At 42.1% G+C, this 16,973-nt stretch overlaps 1 protein-coding gene across 6 annotated transcripts in view; it reads right to left on the minus strand.

Annotated features, from left to right (window-relative positions):
- FAT1 (FAT atypical cadherin 1) overlaps positions 1–15,533 on the minus strand; it is a 146,847-nt gene extending 131,314 nt beyond the window's left edge. For 2 of the 6 annotated variants that reach the window (XM_037831200.1, XM_037831196.1), the window contains exon 1: positions 14,683–15,528. The gene's annotated coding sequence lies outside the window, so the exon portion shown is untranslated. Of the gene's footprint in view, positions 1–11,521; positions 11,683–12,063; positions 12,176–12,903; positions 13,112–14,682 lie in introns of those variants that run through there. The other 4 variants (XM_037831198.1, XM_037831197.1, XM_037831199.1 and 1 more) reach the window with 4 other exon arrangements.
- Between the last annotated feature and the right edge of the window lie 1,440 nt (positions 15,534–16,973).

The raw sequence follows: 16,973 nt of genomic DNA on the forward strand, positions 1-16,973 counted from the left end.
CAGATACACGAATTGGAAAAACAAAGTTGACCTCATTTATAATTGAAAAAAAGGGAGGGGGACAAATTGTGTGCACATATGAACAGTACAAAGCTGAGCTTAAATATGGGCAGAAAAATTCTGGACAGATAAAGAAGCTGTTTAACAGAGGGAACTTCTGGAGAATAGGAAAGTGGAGGTAGGCAGCTGGAGGAATTTTTACCTTTGTACTTTTCTCTACTATCTGGATTTTTCACCATTTAGACTGTTACCTTTAGCATTCATTCAATCCCTTCATTATTTAATTCATTCCACAAATACTGAACGAACACCCACTATATGTCAGGTACGTTCTAGACACTGGGGATTCAAAAGTAAACAAAACCACAAACAAGTCCTCATGGAGGATAAATTTCATGGTGAGAGACAAAGAAACAAGCAAGCAAAAATATAACAAGTATCGATGATTAAGTCCTAGGGTGAAAAATAACGCAGGACAAGAGCCTGGGAAGGCGGGGTAAGGGCACCAAAAGGAAAGAGAGGACAGTATATCCAAAAGGGCCAGCAACCCTCAAACCAGCCACTATCGACATCTTGGGCAGACAATTCTTTGTTATGGGAAACGGTTCATCTGTGCATTACAGGATGTTTAGCATTAGTCCTGGCTCCCCCCACCACCACCGCGTGACAACAAAAAATGTCTCCAGATATTGCCAAATGTCACCTAGAGCTCAAAATCACCCCCAATAAAGAATCATGGGATTTGAGATATAGCAAACAGATCACTGGGGCAAGGGACAGGCAGCAGGAAGGGGACAGATTTTGGAAGGGGATCTTCTAAATAAACTTATTTTAGAATCATTTTAGATTTACAGAAGAGTTGCAAAGATAGTTTCCCCTATTGTTAGCATCTCACATTAGTATGGCCCATTTGGCACAACTAATGATCCAATACTGATACATGATCAACTGAAGTCCACAATTTATTCCAATTTCCTTGGTTTTTACCTTGATGCCCTTTAGCTGTCTCAGGATCTCATCTAAGACACCACATGACCATGATTACATAGTCATCACGTTTCCTTAGGATCCTCTAGGCGGTCACAGATTCTCAGACTTTCTTTGTTTTTAATGACCTTGATAGTTTTGAGAAATAATGGCCAGGTATTTTATGGGCAGAAAGCTCCTCAATTTGGGTTTGTCTGTTGTTTTTCTCATGATTAGATTGGGGTTATGTGTTTTGGGGGGGAAGACCACAGAAGTGTCATTTTCATCACATCACTTCAAGCATACGTACAATCAACATAATAACAGAGATGTTGACCTTGCTCACCCAGTTGAGGCAGTCTGTGTTATGTTTCTCTGCTGAAGCCCCTACCCTCTTCCATACTGTGCTCTCTGGAAGTCCCTCTGCACAACCCGCACTTAAAAGTAGCGGGGAGACCTACGTGGGACCTGACTTCCAGGGGTGCAAATCTCCCTGGCAACGCAGGATATGACTCCCAAGGATGAACACAGACCCGGTATCATGGGATTGAGAACATCTTCTTGACCGAAAGGGGGATGCAAAATGAAACGAAATCAAGTTTCAGTGGCTGAGGGATTGCAAAAGGAGTCGAGAGGTCACTTTGGTGGGCATTCTTATGCACTATATAGATAACCCTTTTTAGGTTTTAATGCACTGGAATAGCTAGAAGTAAATATCTGACACTATCAAACTGCAACCCAGTAGCCTTGACTCTTGAAGACGACTGTATAACAATGTAGCTTACAATGGGTGACAGTGTGATTGTCAAAGCCTTGTGGATCACATTCCCTTTATCCAGTGTATAGATGGATGAGTAGAAAAATGGCGACAAAAAAAACTAAATGAAAAATATGGTGGGGGGGGTGATCTGGGTATTCCTTTTTACTTTTATTTTTTTATTCTTATTTTCACTTTTTCTGATACAAGGAAAATGTTCAAAAAATAGATTGGGGTGATGAATGCACAACAATATTATGATACTGTGAACTGACTGTACACTTTGGATGACTGTAGGGTATATGAATATATGTCAATAAAATTGAATTAAAAAACAATTAAAAAGTAGTGGGGAGAGCCTTTAGAAGCAGGTTGCCCTGGATAAGTTGCTTCTTCATGGGCAAGGCAACTCTCAGTGGCAGAGGATAATTCCCAGAGAAGAACTTAATTGGAAATGTTCCCCATTTGGGAACCAGGACCTGTGGATCCACATGGTCTAGAGTTGCTGGAAGAGGAAGCACAAATCCTGAAGGTGGTCACTATAAGTGATGGACTGGACTTGTTGCTAGCCATCAGATTGGAAAACAATCTTACAGCTGAACCTAATAAATGCAACACGTGGAATTCCGCATTGATGGGTATCTTTTGAAGAACAATGAAGAGGAATTTGGTAACGGTGGCATGGCACTGAGGAAATGAGGCTAATGCAGGTGATCCCCAAATAACTCTTTTTTTTCACTGATGTTTGAATTCTGTAGTTGGAATCTTTATCTCCACTAAGATGAAAGTGGGAATCACTTGATTAGTCTCCTTGTATCCTAAAAGTTTGAACACCAAGTGCTGTTTTGGGTTTTGTCATTTTTAATTAGTTTCATCTCTGTAAATCAGTAGCTTAGCAGAACTTACTTGTCCCTGATTAAAAAAAAAAAAGGCAGTGTTCTGAGGTCCTCTGCTTAAAGTCTCCTTAGATAAGCAATAATTTACAGTTATTAGTTTGTTTATTATGTTACTAATAACTATGGCATCCTCTGATATCTGTTTTAATTAGTGACCTCTGATCACAAAGAATTCCAGTGAAATTTAATTCTGTGAGCACTTGCTAGAAGCTAGGTATGTGTGAAATGACACTGAAAATAAGAGGATGAGGCAGGTGCCCTCCCTGCCCTTATGAATCTCGCAGTCAATGTGGAAAGTGCAAAGTGGAGGAAACAGGGGTCTGGTCTGTCTCTCTCATTGACAGTTGTATCTTCTTAGGCAAGATGCCTTCCTCATGGACCCTCATTTTCCTCATCCGTAAAATGACTGGGCTGAAGAAAATCATCTCCAAGGTCCCTTCCAGTTGTAGCCATGGACCCCAAGGATCTAACAGGGAAGGGTGTGGTGAAAAAACAAGGTAGACACCTATCCTGCGCAGTTGTTAGGCCCACATACTCTGGAGTCTGAAAGAGCTGAATTTGGACCTGGGTTTGCATCTGGAGTCAGACAGACCCAGGCTGGCTCTACTATTTACTAGTTGTGAAAACCAGGGTAGTTAATTATCACCCTAATCATCCATTTCCTCAAAAATAAAATGAATGTTAATAATAGTAGCTACCTCTCATGACTGTTGGGAGAATGAAAAGAGATAATACTGGAAAAGCAATTAACACAGGCTATGCCATACAATAAGCCTGCAATAAATATTAATAATAATAATTATTATTTAAAAAAAAATAGTGGGGAGTTATGGTCGCTCACTTTGAGAGAGTGGTATCTACAAAACTTATTTAAAAATTAGAATTCTTCAATATGGGAGACTGTTCCCCACTTACGTATTTATCTATTCAGTCATCTATTTATATCATTATGGACTCATGGATGGAGGGTGGTTTTTAGGATCTGTGATTCTACCACAAATGACAACAGAAATCACGAGTATTCTGAGCAGTCAAGACATGATCTGACTGCAATGAGAATGGAATTTAAGGCTGCAAGAACAAGGGAGGGGAGGAAGACTAGTCTGAAGATGACTGCGAGTCTGAAGATGACTGCAATAACCCAGGTGAGAGGCCAGGGAGGCCTGGTCCAAAATGGTGGAGGTGGGGGAAAGTAGTCAAGTTCTGAATCTGGTTCAGAATTTGCCAATGAATTGGATGGGCAGAGGGCGGGGGAGTATCAACCAGGTCCAAGCATTGTGGCCTGAGCACCCTGAATGGAACTGCCATGAACTGAGAGATGGAAAACTAGGGGGAAATGGGTTTTAGGGAGTAAGATTAGTAGCTCAGTTTTGGACAAGTTAAGCTGGAAATGTCTACCAATTCCGGGTAGAGATTTTCAGTGGGCAGTTAGATACATGGGAGATAATACTGGAGATATGAGAGCTGTCAGAATATAAAAGATGGTATTTAAAACCACAAAACTGAATGAGATCACCTACAGAGAGGACACAGAGAATAAAGTAAACCAAGGATGGAGCACTACTGATCTCCAAGATTTAGAGGGCAGAGAGCCTAAAGGACTAGAAAAAGAGACAGGGAGCAGCCACTGAGGTAGCAGACCCAAGAAACAGTGGTGTGATAACGAAATAATGAGTAAAAAAACTTTTTGACTGTTAGAACTTACAAAAGACGTATAAAGACTGACCGGTGCCATGCTCCTCCTACAACCACTTCCTTCACCCCCAAATCCCAACGGCGATGCTCAACAGTGACTGCTAAAACTTTTCTCTCCCTGTAACTTCTCAGTCACTCAGTCTGACCACAGCCTCTACCACCACCCACTTACGTCCCACCACTGGATGCCCAAACGCCACAATCACCTTTCACAACCCAATCATCCAAGTTCTTCTCAAGGGACACATCACAGCTAGAATAAACTCTCTGGAGCACATTCATAATTGCAAGCCTCTAAAACTCTGAATTTACTCTGCAAATTTGGTTGACCATTAGAAAAAGTCTTTTCCGTTAACCATAAAATGCCACTGTAATTAGAATAAATTATTAAATGCAATTTCAATCAGAAAAAAATCTACTTTTTAGAGATATTGTTAATCTTGCAGTAATGTAACCAAGAATTTTACCTTGGGTTTCACTTTAAATGTCATGATTAAGACTATGGCTGCTACTCTACGCAAAACAAACAATCAAGCTGAAGGGGAAAACAAAAAAACATATATACTACCATTATTTCAAATAAAAGGAAAGTTGAAAACATATGAAAACTGAATTCAAAAACAATTTTAGCCAAGGGCTATACTTTGATATTTAGAAAGTGATCACACTACTTGAACTCATATTAATTTAGAATTTATCCTATACATTTTCCAAACAGTGAAAAAATGTATACTTAGTTCCACCTTTAGGGAAAAGAGCCTCAGGTCCAAATCTTAAAATATCTTTAGTATAGATTTCTAAAAATCCATAAATAAGAAAGAAAAGTAGTTTTTCTTGTAGAAATCAGATATTAATATCCTCATATTTCTTCATTAGGGAAACCTTCATGTAAAATGCTCCAGTCAACTACAGTGACTGCACATTCTTCACGAAACAGAATGCAGTTCCTGTTCTGGGAAAATAACTGTGTAAATTCAAATTTCTTAATCTAAAGCTTAGGATTTAGAATGTTTCACATGCTTCAGAGATAAGACATTAGCTGAGACTCAGCATTACATGACGTATAAATTCTATTAAATGTTGTATATTTATTATTTAGAGGTCACAGTTCTTACAAGCACCATTAGTCATCTAGTCCTATATGTAAAAGAGAAAAAGTATTCAACTTTCCATTCCACCTATTATGATAAAAAACATACAAAATTAAAGTAGTTGGTCTTTCCCTCATTCTGTTCTCCTCATACTCTTATTCTGAATCAAAATCAGTGAGAGCATCACTAGAATTTGTTACTGAAATTTAGAGCTTAATGTTCAGTTTGAATAGTGCTGTAACTTTTAAAGTATTTTTTAAAGCTCTTAGAATTGCAAGAGGACAACTACATTTTCAAAGAAATCCACAAGTTGTCAAAAAAACAGAATATGAAATGATGATCCCTATTTTTTAAGACTGTATATTAAAGAAAATGTTTAACTGATTTCTAAAATCATTTAAGTCACAAAAAAATTACTTTATCTTACAAAAAGCCAGTTTATTATTTAGTCATAATCAATTCATAGCTTCCAGATAACATTTCAAGACAAAAAAACACACTTTTTTCTAAATACATTATGGTTATAGACTGTATTTTTAAAAGCTTTCATTCTTACACTTAAAAATTAATGGTAAATCCTATTTATTTTCTGGATGAATACTATTTCTTTTTAAGCCATCTTGGTATCTTTTTCTATAAAACGTATTGGGGGGTGGGGGGGAGTTGGAGGGGAATCTATGAACCTAGAAATTGAATAGCAGCCTTAGGCTTCATATATATCATTTAATTACTTCTGGTAACTCCATTTATATGTTGCTAGTTTTGACTGGAACTGCAGTAAGTCTGATTACTCTAGTAAGGACTTAAATATTACCTTCAAATAATCAATCAACAACTGATTCCAATTTAAGTGCAAGAACAGTCTTCAAGCTAATACTGTCGACAGTGGCAGAACTGCAATGTCTCTTTCCCCAATACATTAAAACTTTTTCAGAACTTAAACCTTCAGCTTTTACATGGTTTAAGCCCAAAATAAAATTTTAGAAGTTCCCTCACCCTTAAGAAAATTAAAGAGGCTTCTTAATTTTTAAACAGCCTCCATGTAATATCTACTAAATAATTTACCTACTATGTGACTCTATAAAACAGCCTGTTGTTACAATGAACATGTTTCTAGCTGTTCTGCACTACTGGGGCATAGACAAGGTACACAAAAAAGGGCCGCATGTACATTTTTGGCTAGACTAGGCATCCCTGTGCTGCTCTCATCTCTCCCCTTTCTTCACATGCAAACATGATTAACTGTATACTGCTCATCCCCCTACAACTTTCTCCTCATTCCTGCCCCAGGACAAATTTGCCCACAGTGAAGCTCATAAAGAAATCGCGCCTCTTGGGATTTAAGATCATCCCACCTAATGTACTTTTCTCTGCAAACAGAATGAATTTAAATGACGTTTGGCAGAGTAGCTAGTAATTAACACTGGCCATTTCTTCCACTCTCAACTTAGTAAGGTTTTATTACTGGTCAAATTATATTCCCTGTGTATTTAGGTATACATAACAGACATTTCACTAATTAATTGATTAGGAATGTGCATGTTTCGTAATTAGTAAGAAAATGGAAGTCATCAGGCAGAAAGTTCCTCATCTTCCCTCCTCTTTAAAATGTTCTCTTCAACTCTTCTCTCTCTCATCAACCTCAGAAGAGATGGGGTCCATCCTAGACACCCCTGAAGCCATGAAATTCTGCCTCTTCTGTGGCTCTTCTGCCCTAAATTACCTTTCAGACACAAACATCTTCAACCACCCCTTCATTACTGCCACCTTTTGCTTAGTCTACAAATATGCACAGTTTCCTCCCTACTTAAAAATAAACTTCGTTCAAACCTTCACTTCCTTCAAGCTCTACTTCTCTCCTTCTTACACTGGCAAAGCTCTCAAAAATTAAGTAGTTTCCACTGCCCTCCCCCTACGTGGGACCTGACTCCCAGGGGTGTAAATCTCCCTGACAACACAGGATATGACTCCCAGGGATGAATCTGGACCCGGCATGATGGGATTGAGAACATCTTCTTGACCAAAAGGGGGATGTGAAATGAAACAAAACAAAGTTTCAGTGGCTGAGAGATTTCAAATGGAGTCGAGAGGTCACTGGTGGACATTCTTACACACTATATAGATAATCCCTTTTAGGTTTTAATGTACTGGAATGGCTAGAAGTAAATACCTGAAACTATCAAACTGAAACCCAGTAATCCTGACTCTTAAAGACGATTGTATAGCAATGTAGCTTGCAAGGGGTGACAGTGTGATTGTAAAAACCTTGTGGATCGCACTCCCTATCCAGTGCTATCCAGTGTATGGATAGATGAGAAAAATGGGGACAAAAACTAAATGAAAAATAGGATAGGATGGGGGGGATGATTTGGGTGTTCTTTTTTATTCTTTTCCTGATTCTTTCTGGTGTAAGGAAAATGCTCAAAAATGGATTGGGGTGACGAATGCTTAACTATATGATGGTACTACACACCATGGATGACTATACACCATGGATAATTGTATGGCATGTGAATATATCTCAATAAAACTGAGTTTAATTTAAAAAATTTAATGTGAACTTAGTGATCAAAAAAAAAAAAAAAAAAAGGTAGTTTCTCTTTTTCCAGTCACTGCCCTGACTTTTTCAGGACTCCCTTTTCCTCCAAATACATTGTTTCTACCCTTAACTGTCCTAAACACCCTCATATCCACCATGGCATCAGAAATGGCTTCTTCTGGTGTCACAAGCAAATGTCAAACAAAACCTTTTCTCAGTGCTCATCCTCGATTACTGTCACAGTTGACACTATTCCTTCTTCCCTAATACCCTTGCCTCCATTATATTGTCACAGACTGCCTAAAACAAAGGCAGGCCACAAAAACACATAAAGAATGAATGACACTACAGTCTCCTGGCTCTCTTCTATAGTCTTGTACATTCTACACTGACTCTTTCACAATAAAGCTTGACATTACAAAGTTCTGTCTTCAACTCTTTCTATAAGTACATATACTATCACTTTTAGAGATCAAATCCACCCTTTGCTTCAATCATGAAAGAATATCTGCCAAACCCTACATCCCAGTTCTTCTCCTCCTAAGACACCATCAGACCAAAATTATAGCCTTTTTACCCATTCCCCATTGCAAAAATAACAGCTCTTCCACTGTATTTTTCTATCTCAGTGAAGTTTCACCATTTCCCAGAGCACTCAAGTTTGCAACCTAAGAAATCCAACCAAAATAGAAGGATCTGGGAGACATAACACCTGAAATCTAGCCCTTGTTTTACTACAAATCACCATGCGAAGTCAAAGAAGTTACTCAATACTTTGAATTTCATTTATTTATTTGAAAACTTGGACTTTGGACTAAAATCTTGATAGCCTCCTACTGTCTACACACACCCACACACTCCATAAAATTCAGGAAGTCTATGATCTTCTGTTCCTACCTGCCTAATCTTCCCATCCACAAAGTTATCTAAACTTGACAATTTCCTTCTCAGTCCCTTTTGCACGTATTTCCTCTCCTTGAACTATTTCCCTCTAATTCACTCTTCTCTCAGAATACAGCCCATCCTAAAATCCACCTACCACAGAACCCCAGTTCACGCATGTGCTATGATAGGTAGCTCTGACACGGGTGGCTAGCTCTTGCCACACTGCACTGCTACTGACTGTTTCATGTGTCCTTCCCCATGGGACTGTCAGCTCCTGGAGGACAGGAGCCACGACTTGCTAATCACTACTAATACACCTGGGCCAGTGTTAGCCACAGAGAGCCACAGTTGTTAGCCAGGTCAACGGACAGATGGAAGAAGGATTAAGAATAGAGGATGGAAAGGAGGACTTAAACCAACAGATTGGGGAGGTAAAAAGGGAAAACATGGGAAAATAATACCGCCATCATTGTCAAATTAACAGAAAATCCAGAGGCAATCACCAGGCCAGGAACAACACTGCAGATGCCTGCCCTAGAAATGACTGTAATTTCCAGCAGCCCAGAAAGAGGTCACCACCCACCTCAAAATGCTTCCAAATTGGCTAGAGAAGATGCCAGATCAGTGTCTGTATTGCAGAGCTCATTATGAGGCCCTAAGCTTTTATATTCTACAAAGGATAAGGATTAAATAATGACTTTTTTGGTGGTTTGTACAACACATTTAATTATTTTACAGACTTATCTCCACATACATAATGAGCAGTTGGAATTAGGCAAGAATTTGGGCAATGTAGTTAAATATGGGGCTTAAACAAAGGCAAAAATCTTTGCTTTAATTTAAAATGTGAAATATACACATTTCTCATCTGATTGAATTGTGCTTTTTGAAAGAAAAAAGAAGTTCCCCTCTGATATGAGAAAAGACAAAAGCGCAACTTTCTGGTTCCTATCAAATCTTAGTCAAATGAATTATGTGTATCACATTCATTTCACAAACTACTTTCCAATGCCTGAGAATAAACTGACACTTCCAACTTGAACAATTAAAGGAAGACAAAAAGATACAGTTTGGCTTGACTGTCTATATAATTTCGTCAAAAGAAAGCTTACCTCCTATAAATTCCCTTCCATAAAGAATTAAACAGCACACCTACCCTTTATGGCTCTCTGCTAGTAAAGCAGGTCCTTAAGGCCAGAAATTAGGCCACTAAGACAGTATTTAAATGCAATTATAATACACTAATTTGATTCCGTTTGAGTATATGTAAAATCAGCCAAACTAGGATGGAAAACAGGTGGTGGTAGACTTGATCAGGAAGTTAAAACAGGTAATCTTAAAATTCCTTCCACCATTCCAACATCCATGAAATGATTGCTTCAAAGGTGGCTCAAGAGCTAGATCTAAAGACATGCACTAAAAAAGCAGGAGATAAGGAAAATGAGAATAATATTAGTTTACACATTAGTTTTTAAGATTCTTCTTTTGCCACCTGTCATATGGATTTAAGTGATCCACTGACAAGAGAGCTATGGGTACAACCAGACTGATTAGAAGATACACATGAATACTCAGGTGGCCAGTCCTCCAACAACTTCTCTTCCTTTCCGAATGACAAAGAATTTGACTCAAGATGTTCATTTTCAAGAAATGGGTATACAAATACAAATTTTATTCAACTCAAACCTTATGTAACTGGTTAAATGCCATATCTGGCACAACTTAAGAGTTGTATCAATTGTTCTTTTTTAAAAACTATGTAATGTTTTAAGTATTTTTAAACCTTAAGGCTAACATACCTAACAGGGAAAGAAGGATAATAATTTTAATTGTGGAGTCAAGGCTGTCCTTCCATAACAGAAAATCAAAGCCAAATATCAGACCTAACCTATATAACTACAGAAGCATATTGAGCACCCGTAACAACTGGATGTGTTGGATAACATAACCAAAACTAAGAGCAATATGAAAAACAGTAGCCCAAATCTTCTTAAACTATACAACCTTTTCTCTGAATATTAATCAATAAGAATTTGCTTTTGTAAAAAATGTCATTGTTTTTTTTCCATTTTAACAGTCACTTAATATATCCAATTAACGTATCTCTACAATGCACCAGAACTGCTTAACAAACGCCACTTGATGAAACCACAGTGCAGACAAATGGAAAAAAAAAAATCTTTAACTTCATAGAAAATATTTACGAGTTTACTTTCCTAATGCATACAATTGAGTCCTTGTTTTCAAAGCCCTGCGATTCACATCAGTGGCAACAAAAAATCTTAGCGAACAGAGAACAGTTAGCTCAGAAGAAAGCACTCAGAGTTAGAAAAAGCACTGAAGAACCAGAATCTCTTTCTTTAAAGATCTTACAAGTTTCTCTTCTGGAGAAGACAGAAACCAACAGCTGAGAATACCATTAACACAAACTGCATACTCTGCAAATGTTTAGCTCCGCTATTACCAATCGCACCTACTCAATCTATATTCAACCAATTGTATTTAAACCACCAGGGCAGCATTCCCTCAGGGCAGGAAACATCCAAGAGGCCTCTGCGACTTCTTTTCAAAAATCCATCTCTTAGCTACAGGCCTCTCCTTTCATCTCACCTAGACTGTAACTATTTTATAAACTGAAAACAATTAACCTAGGAGCGAGCTCAGTTAAGTCATTAGCAGACACGAGTTTTACCAAAGAGAAGAAAGTGGGAGTGTTTCTGAAGTTTCCGTGCTCCCGGGCGCAGCGGAAGCTCTTAGCCTCCCCGCCGCCGGGTGGCCGCGCGCGGCGGCAAGCGCTTTGATTTCCAGCAATGGCTCCAGGATCATGCCCCGTGCAGCAGGGGCCGCCGCCGCCGCAGCCGAATGCCTGTTCGCAGGAACTCTGCTCAGTAATTACCATTCCATTCACGTCTCGAATTATCTCCCCGCCCTGGCACCCCCTCCGCCTCCTCCTCCCAACACGCTCCGAATCCAGGGCCGGTATTAAACTTTCAAAATGGGAAGGCGCTTAAGTCACCACCACCTTCCAGAAGGGCTTCTTTCATCCGACTTTCGGGAGCACCGGGAAGAACACGGTCTTGAGCTGGACGGTATGAGAAAGGTACCCTCGTAGCAGAAAGTCCCCAACTGAGAAGCAGCAAATCGCACGCAGTCCGGACACCGGCAACAGCGCGGCTTCGCTGCGCCCCTGGCCCGCCCTCCCCGAAATGCAACCTCAATTGCTACCCAACTTACTGCAAAGTTGGCCCGAAGTTGTGCCTCAGGACGCCCCTGAGCGGAGGCCGAGCCCTTCGGGGAACTCCCTCAGCCCGCACGTCCACATGGTGTTGGTAGCCCGACCTCTTTGTCCGCGCGCCCAGATCGGAAGCCGCCCCCACGTTCCCACACCCCCACGGCCCCGCGCGGGGAACCGAGAAATTCCTGATGGGCACCAGCGTCTCACGCGCCCCGGCACGGAGAATATCCTTCCGCTCGCAGCCACGCCCGCCAACGCCGGCGCTCGTTTCCCGGTACGGAACTCTACTAGACTTTCCCTGCCGCGGGACTCTGCGCCCGGGAGTCCCGCGCGGCGACGCGCCGCCCGAGATCAGAGATCCACTACCCCTGCAAAAGCCGATTCCGCGTGGAAAGGAGCTGACCAAGCGCCTGGGTGGATCCTTGGCCACCCTGAGGAATAGTCTGGGATCTGTTTTAGTGCCGGTGTTAGTTATGGCTATCACAGACGCTCCTGCAAGGAATGAACATGAAATGTGTCCTTCTCAGAAAGGGGAAACATTAGCTTAGCTCAAAAAAAAAGTAAGCGAAGGCCTAATTTAAAAAAAAAAAAAAAAAAAAAAAGCTTCCCAGACATCCTTTTAGATACCCAGGAACCCACAGGGAATTCCCAAATCTGCATTTGGATACCTCGCTTCTGGGTCCGCAATTGCTTGGTGGGATAAAACCTTGCAAAAGATAGCAAAAGAAATCCAGTTAGATCCGAATCTACTTCCTTTTTCAGTCTACACTAAGACCCCCGGAAAATGGAACCGCTTCCCACGCTACACCGCTTTGTGCAGACTTTAGAACCTTTCTCACCTCGGTTGTTCCTGGGTTCGAAGCTCAAACCCGGCCTCCTCCGGCGGACACCCCCCGACTTCCAGCTCTACGGGGACAAAAGGCAGCAGTGCTGCCTCGTGCGCTCTGGCAGCCGGGAAGTCCGCACCAAAGGTTCCTCAAACTGTGTACCCAGTCTTCCGCGAAATTACAAGTTCCCTAGGGAGAAGGGGAAGCCCCGGGCGTCCAGACTCCCAACTCCGGGAACTACTCCCAGCGCCAGAGCGCGCGGTGCGGGCGTCCGCGGCTGTGAGCCCATCCTCCACGCGGGCAACGCTCCAGACGCGGTCTCAGCGCACTCGAGATTCCGTGGAGTCTCCAGTGCTTCTCGGCGTTGGGTAACAGCCCAGAGAAGAGCGGACATTACCTCGGAAACTTTGTGGGGCTCGAATATTTTAACACTGTGAAGACAAAGAGATCTGGTTTCCTTGGGACAAGCGGAGGGGAATGCAGAGAGAACCGCGAGGCAAGGGAGTCGAGTGTTAAAAGAATTTCCTTAATTTAAAGTGAATGCAGTCATCACTTAAGCCATTTAAAGAAAGTGATTGAGAATGAGTGTGCTGATTCCTAGCACCAAGAAAATGTTGTGTATTCCCTGTGCACTATTTAGAAAACACACACATTCAACCAACCAAGAAAACCGTCTTCCAAAGACTTGGCCACGACCATGGTTGCGCAATTGTCCCTGGTGTTACAGGTCAACTTGCTACATATAACACCTCGAAAGTGGGTGACTTGATCTCCAGCTCAGCCAGTTTGAGCCCCTTGCCGAATTCTCTTAGCAAAACACAACCACACAAGAACGCAAACCGTTGGGGGGGGGGGGGACGCAGCAAATAGATTATCTTGTAGCATAAACACGGGATTTTTTAAATAGCACAAAAGTAGTCCTAAGAAAATTACCCTTCATTAATAAACAATAACATTTTCTAGGGCTACATCTCTGGAAATCCCGGTTTTCCAGGCTCACCGAGAAACCTAATTGCCTAGAAGTTGCACTTAGTCGCCACAGAACTGCCGAGAGCCAGAGATGGAGATTTCATACTCTGGTGCCGCAACGTTTTTACTGATCCTTTACCACAACGTAACGAAATGGAGGTGACTTTTTGGCTACCACTGAATTATCTTCACGTGAAAGAGGAATGTGATTCAAGGTCCAAGTTTGCCCTTTAGATATAGTCGACCCTAACCCTGTCCCCAAAGGCTCATTCATGGAAATTGGGGGGATGGGAGAGAGCTGCCGAAACAAAAACGCTTTCCTCCAGCACCCCTTCTGCTTCCAGTCCACCCAAGCTGGTATTTGGAAATAGGAAAAAAGAATGGGCCGGAGTCGGGTGGTGGCGATGGAGCTAGCGCCCAACGGCACCAGAGCGCAGGGCAGGTCCAAGTTCGCCGTTTGCGTGCAACCCGACAGGGAGCGCGCCTTGCCTGGGTACCCAAACTAGAGGGCGCTGCGCCACTGCAAATCACTGCCCTCCTTGGGCACCATTTCTATAATAAGTTATATTCAAAATAATGCACAAACAGCACAGATTCTCAAGTTCTTTTGAATAGTGTCCCGTATGTATGAATTTCAAAAGCTATGCACACAGATCTCTCGTTCCTGAGCCTTACACAGCCAGAGAGGTGTGCAGCTTCCTAAGCGGAGAGCCTGTAGGATGCACACGCTTCCCTCCACTAGCTGAGAACCAAACGCCCCAAGAAATATCATTTACGTTTAAATTTAAATACAAAAAGGGAAGCACTAAACAAAGAACTCACCAGTCCAAGCCCAGTCCTCGATGCTCTGCTTTAAATCTCTGGCAGCTCCGTAATCCTCACGCGTTTTGGATATTTAAGAACCGGGTCTGAAAGTACCAACTTTGCCTCCTCCGATCTTCAGCATATCCCCAACCAGAGTGCGATACGCCCGCGCTGCCCGGTTCCAGGTGGCCGCATCTCCAGAGGCTTCCGTCCAGGGTGAAACTTGAGCACAAAAAGGAGGCAATAAGAGAGTGCGCGAGCTTTAGAGAGAGGGCCGAAGAGAAGCCAAGTTTGTCAGGACATGTCCAGGCAGCGAGCAGCCGAGTTAAGGAGTTGCGGCCGGGAGCTGCGGCGGATCACTGCCTCTTTCCCCACTCCCTCCCTCTTGGAGGACGTGGGGGGAGGGGATGGTGACGTCAGCGCCCCGCCTCCCCTTCGCCCCGCGGCTGGGACAGGATTCTCCGGCGGGGTCAGCCACTACGGCAGTCGCGGCAGCGGGTCCGGAGACTGCAGTGGGCTCGCCTGTCGCAGCCGTCTCTACCGCCGAGGGTCTGACCTCTCTCTACCTTGCCGCGTCTCCGGGTCTTCGCCAAAGGCGGCGTTCCTGGCACCCGGCATCTGAGTGGTCCCGGTATCCCGCTGTGCGCACCTCTCTGGCTGGCTTTCTTTCAGGCTGCCTCCGACAGCTTTTCCCACGCCTTGGACTGCAGGTGATGCTCTTCCTCTTCTGCAACTGAAATTCGTCGCTACGTTTCGCCTGCCAGGTTTTTGCACGGCGGAAACAGTCTCTACGGACTGCACTGGACGGCTTGTACTTTGCAGCCTTCCAGCTTCTGATGTGATGTATTTTAAATACTTCTGCTCTAGCGCGATTTGTGGTGTTTGTTTTGAGAGTCACGGAGCCATATTTTAATTTTCAGATTCTTTCCAAATGCTTCTACGTTTTTAGACCGTTCTCTGAAGCATGTAAGATTTAGGGGTGGGGAGATAAATAGGGGAGGAGCCAACTTCTAACGTTCCTTATAAGTCATCCACAGTGATATGGGCAAATACACAAATCCATCTACTCCTCCTAAGATAAAGATAAATGCAAACATTGTGGAAGTTAAATTTATAAATGAATGCATCATCTTTATATAAGCGTCCAGACTCCGGGAAAATACCTGTTCTGGCATATTTTTTAATGCCACTAAAGTACCAAATAAAATATCTCCTGAACAGCGTGAAATGCACAAAGAACCATGTCTGGGAGTTGACACAGTCCCCAGAAGGCTGGCATTAAAATTCAAATGATCCCTGAGAGTGCGGTGGCAGTAGTTCTAGTAATACATCTACCCATGTTTGTAAATCTATTGGTCAGTTTATCTGGTCATTCTCTTTCAATAGTAAAGAAGAAAATCCTGAGGAAACAGGAAATGGCAAGGAGTTAAACAGTTTAGAGAGAAAAAAAGATAAGTGATTGGAGTGTTCTGGCAGAGCCATTAAGCATGTGCTTAGCCTGGAGGAAGTCACATCACTTCTCTAAACTTTGGTCTCCTCATCTGTGACATGGTAATAATATCTACCTCACAGGGTAAAGTTGTATTCTTCTATTCATCCATTCAATATATGCTTATTGAACACCATCTATTTTCCAGGGAGATAGTAATTATTCATGCAGTCAACACATTTTTACTGAGTATCGTATAAAGTGTCTTGCAAGCACAATAGTAGGTACTTAATATTTTTCTTACTCCTTGCAGTGTCTCAGTTTGCTTCTTGCAGTGTCTCAGTTTGCTCCTCTGTAAAATTAGGAGGGGTTAAAGTGAGGTTATCACTAGTGATCCATGGACATTTTGATTTGGAGGGGATGGAGGGCTATGAGAAAAGCACCTCAGAGGTCCCTGTAGACTCATGGGGCTGCAGAAAGGTGCTAGATTCCTGAGGGGGGAGGAAGAAATGAAAGGGACATGAAAGGCCATTCTGTCAGTGCAGAGCACAGATTTCTCATGCTTCTCTATTTCCACTACACAGGCTCATTCCTTATATGCCAATGGCTGAAATTAGAAATTGACCACTTATTACAAGTTCCTGTGAATAACTTCACTCTGAGGTGCTGCTGTGCAGGTCAGTTTGGTTTGCTATATACTAGTCTTCAGAGTTATCCCTGGTAGAGGAAATTATTTCTTTTTGAAAAAGAAAAAACACAAAAGAGAGGAACAAATATATAACAAGTTGAAAAAGTCAGAGAAAAGCGAGATGGGCAGAAAACTATTGACAAAACCTGTATAGCTGTCTAATATGGTAGGTAGCCACTGACTACACATGGC

This window comes from Choloepus didactylus, chromosome 3 (assembly GCF_015220235.1).
Source record: "Choloepus didactylus isolate mChoDid1 chromosome 3, mChoDid1.pri, whole genome shotgun sequence".
NCBI classification, from domain to species: domain Eukaryota; kingdom Metazoa; phylum Chordata; class Mammalia; order Pilosa; family Megalonychidae; genus Choloepus; species Choloepus didactylus.